We start from the raw sequence: 4,542 nt of genomic DNA, 5'->3' as shown, positions 1-4,542 counted from the left end.
TCCTTGATTTTTAGATAATCATTAAACCCTCAGGTAGCAATGATATCAATTAAAAGGGTGTCTCACTAGAAGACTCTACAGACCTCACCTTGATAGGCTAGGACATTCTACACTACACTAGTGTAGTGTACTTCTACTAGTGTACTTCTACACTAGTAGAAGTAGATAAAATGACCAGATAAAAAGAAAGAAGGAAAATGATGGCGCCTCTGTACAACACACTAGTAGAAACAATATTATGTAACCTGTTCATCATTTTTATAATAACAATAAAAAGTAACAATAAAATTATTGTTTTAAAAATAGATGAGGAATGTGAGCCATCACAAAGGCCAAGGAAATGTATTCAAAGTTGGTGTGGCCAACAAGGTTGGTCATTCATGAGAGTTCAGTAACTGAACATCTGGAAAAATCATTATCTCCTCACCCACACCATTAGCCCATGTGACTTTGGCAGGACCGTCTATACACTGAAAGCCAAACAAAGTCTACACTGCCCCCCTACCCTGTACAAATTCTAAATAAATAGTGTCTATGGCAGTTAGTTTAGGAGTGGGACACTTTCAGGACCACTGAAAGCCAATAAGATGCATTGACTAAGACATTTTGGAAAGAGAGTATTGTTCCTGCAGTTTTGAAATTAAAGAGAGGTAGGGCCTGGAGCTGTTGCCGCCCTCTCACTACCACAAGAAGCTACAGACAACACTTGAAAGGCAGAAACATGATGAGGCTATGTTTGGAGTTCTAGTTTCAGCTGTGTCTAAAGCTTGATCTAGTTTTATACTTCCAACATGGATAAATTCCCTTTCTGCACAAGTGTCCTGTCATTTACAATGGAAAGAATACTAAATACTAGAAGCAGCTAAATGAAATGTAACCTGTACCTAAGAGTGTTAGAAGAATAATGCTTTATACACCAAGCTGGTTGAGGGGGATGATCGAAATTCTCATCAAAATCCTAATAAATCCATAAAAATGGATAATAGAGTCTGAAGAGCAGAAAAATCAGCTAGAAAGAGCTTCTGTATTTGTGAGCTTTTCATTTAAGGTAGAATTCTCAGAAATAGAACTATATGTATAGAGAATTTAAAAGTATAATCTCAGACTGTGACCAGAAATCTGCTTCCACGGTTTTCATGTTCTCTTTTGTCTTAAGCTTGTATCTTTCATGAGCCCTGAAATGGCAATTTTACAGATGCATGAATTGTAATATTCATGATTTCCACAGCATTGTAATTGTGCTCTGTAATTATAATTTTCATTGACATGAAAGTTACAGACTCCTGGGACTTGCTCAGTGGAACTTAAGACTGTTGCTAGGTACCTCACAGAAATGATTATCCCCTTTTGGGGAACTGAGGAATTTGACCTTGAGTAACTTTTACATTTGGAAGCCACAAATTACAAGCCTTTTCTTCTCTGGACAAGGGGAATAGAATGAATTAAACAGAAGAAACATCACAAACACCAACTGAGTATTCACCATATATAAAACAGCCTACTAGACAACAGGCAGAAGTTTGAGGCATGGTTCTTCACAGAGCTTGGAAACTTGTGGTGGAAATAACACACCCAATTAAGAGTCCAATATGAAGTATATGTGATAAATAACCAAAAAGGCAAGAACTTAATAGCTGAAAGAGAAAGAATATGTTGGAATGTCTTTGGATAGGTATAAGCAAAGAGACTAAAAAGAAATGCCAAGCTTTGCTAGCAGAAGATATGTGTAAACAATTGACCAGAGAAGCAAGGAAGCTTGTAGGTAACTGTAGATGTTACTGGTTTTAGTTAGATTGATGAAGGGTGAAAGATAGAGAGGAAATTAAAACCTAAAAAATATAGACTTCATTCTAAATGAAACGAAGTATCCAACCAATGGGAACATACCTCCTCTCTTTCTCTTAGTATCTATGATGATTAATCTTGATTATCAACTTGATTGGATAGAGAGAGATATTAGGAAATTCGTAAAGAACTCTTCTAGATGTGCCTGTGAGGGCATTTCTGGAGACAATTAGCTAAAAAGGGAGATGGCTCACACATGAGTGATTTGTCCTGAATGTGGGGGCACAAATGAAACAAAAGGTAAAGAAAAAAAATCCGTCATTATACCATTCTCTCTCTCTGCTCCCTGGCTGTCAAGAAGTGATCAGCTTTTCTCCACCACCCTCTCCCACGATCATGACTGTCTCACCACTATCTAAAAGCAATGACGCCAAGTGAACATGGACTTAAACCTCACGAAACCATGAACCAACATAAATCTTGCCTCTTTTAAGTTTCTTATCAGTATTTTGTCACAGTAAAAAATAAAAATCATTTAAAAAGCTAAGACAGTAACAAAGGCTTCCTACCCACTTAAACAGGAGCTTATATTTAGTTTGTGTATGGAATAAGTTTTTCTTGATCAATATGGCCTAAAATGAAAAGTGAGAAACTGGAGAGAGGACTACACCTAGGAAACGTACGAATTGTGATGATAAGGTGAGGTTTGCTTTCAGATATTCTCCAGCTGCTGCTTAAAGGATAAATTTGACAAGGACAGGTAGAAGTCTATTATGAAACTGCAAACAAGAGTTAATAGCCTGTGCTGTAGGAAGTGAGAGAAGATTCAAGGACTAGTTAAAATCTAAGGTTACAACTTAGTATTTATCATTGAGGGTTGAAGTGATGAAAAAGGTGAATTCTAGAATGGGCCTCAGGTTTCTGACATGGGGGAATGCGATGAATTGAACTGTCTTCCCCCGTCCAAGTTTCATATATTGAAGCTTTTACCCCAAATGGGATAGTATGCTTAACTGGAAGACTTTGGAAGCTTAATTGATTTGAAAGGCATCATGAAGATATATCCTTCTTGATGAGATTAATGTCCTAAAAGATGGGATGACAGAGCATTTGCTTCCTCCCTACATTGTCCCAGCTTGTTTGGACACAAACAGAAGATAGCCATCTGCAGGCCAGGAAGAGGGCCATCACCAGGGGACAGAATTATCTTAGCACCTTGGTCTTGGGCTTCCCATCCTTTATATCTGCAAGAAACAAATTCTTGGGCTTAAGTTGTAGCTCAGTGGTACAAAGCTTAGCTAGCATAACCAAGGCCTGGTTTCTATCCTGAGCATCGTAGAAAAGAGGAAGGAAGATGAACGGAGGAAGGAAAGGAAGGAAGGAGGGAGGGAGGGAGGGAGGGAGGGAGGGAGGGAGGGAGGGAGGGAGGGAGGGAGGGAGGGAGGGAGGGAAAGAGGGAGAGAGGGACAAAAGGGGGCATGGAAGGGGAAAAAATGAAAAAGAAAGAAATTGCTGGTTTTTTAAGACACTTGATCTACAGAATTTAGTTATGACAACTGGAGCTTCAATAAGGGGATTGGATGCAGGACACCATTAAGCAGGATGCAGAGGCGATTCCTTGGAGAGAGTAAAGTGAGGGCATTAGTGTTGAACTCACTGTATAAATCAAAAAGACTCTTGAGCACTTGTATGTGTGTCTTTAATTTGTAACAAAGCCTTATAGACAGGTGCAAACAGCAAATGCTCTTTTGCAGCCCAGAACTCATTGTTGAATATGAGATTCTGGTACATGTGCAAAGGAGTATGATTCCTAGAACAGTTGGCAAGGTGGGGGTTTGTTAACTCACACAGGTTGGCTCTAAGAATAAAGTTGCTGTAAAGGCTAAAAATAAATTAATTAATCAAGCCTCTTTGATTTCGAGTTGTAGAAACTCCTAGAAAACTATCTTAGATACCTTCCTAACTTCTTTGAACCAGGTGGTACAGTTAGAGGCAGAGAGACTTCAAGACTAACTTACCAGGATATTCTGTTCTGCCCTCTGCTTTCCTTCCCTTCTTCATCACTCTACCTCTCCATTTGGCCTCTGCCACAGGGAAGACTGGCTTTCCTTGATAACTCAGTTGAGTTTCTCGGACGGTAGCATGGATGGGCACATTCAACAGCTCTAATAATCAACAAAGGAAAAAATGGGCTCTACCCATCCCTAGTGTTATCTTCAGCATTGCAGCACATGATACCTTTTGACTTTTGTCGGACCCTCGATAGTACTTGATTTCATTTCATGTGTCATTAACATGGATTGAGGCAATATTAATGTATGGCACTAGGCTAAATACCAAAGGCTCTATGACAGAGCCACCTTTCTTCAGGGCACAAGCAAAGGAGTAACATGAACAGCAATTCTTTCACAAGCCTAGATGAGGCCCCTCCATCTCCAGCTCTGGATCCAAATCCCCCTGGACTTCTTCCTTCTAATCACAAATGATCCTGATCATTGTTCTCTCGCCACATGGTAATCCCTAACTTTCTCATCACGGAGCCCCTACTTCTCTGTTGCTACTGTCACATCTCCAAGTCATCTCCATGTTGGTGTGACTTGGGCAGGAGCCAAGGGACATTCATTTTCTTCCAGCTGAGAAGTCTGCCAGCAGTTAGAGAATCTTACAAGAAAGACCACAACACCTTCCACTGCCACTGGGAAACAGTTCCCTGAAGGAAACCACACAGGAACCAAAAATAGTTTATATCAAACACAC

At 39.8% G+C, this 4,542-nt stretch overlaps 1 non-coding gene across 1 annotated transcript; it reads left to right on the top strand.

The window, feature by feature from the left end:
* Positions 1–3,465: 3,465 nt before the first annotated feature.
* On the top strand, positions 3,466–3,591 carry LOC125364355. The gene has a single exon (XR_007213508.1). It is a non-coding gene; the product is annotated as a small nucleolar RNA SNORA40 (small nucleolar RNA).
* Positions 3,592–4,542: the final 951 nt, after the last annotated feature.

Source organism: Perognathus longimembris, chromosome 15, assembly GCF_023159225.1.
Source record: "Perognathus longimembris pacificus isolate PPM17 chromosome 15, ASM2315922v1, whole genome shotgun sequence".
Lineage (NCBI taxonomy): Eukaryota > Metazoa > Chordata > Mammalia > Rodentia > Heteromyidae > Perognathus > Perognathus longimembris.
The sequence above is the reverse complement of the archived record's forward strand: the minus strand, read 5'-3'. Positions and strand labels throughout refer to the sequence as shown.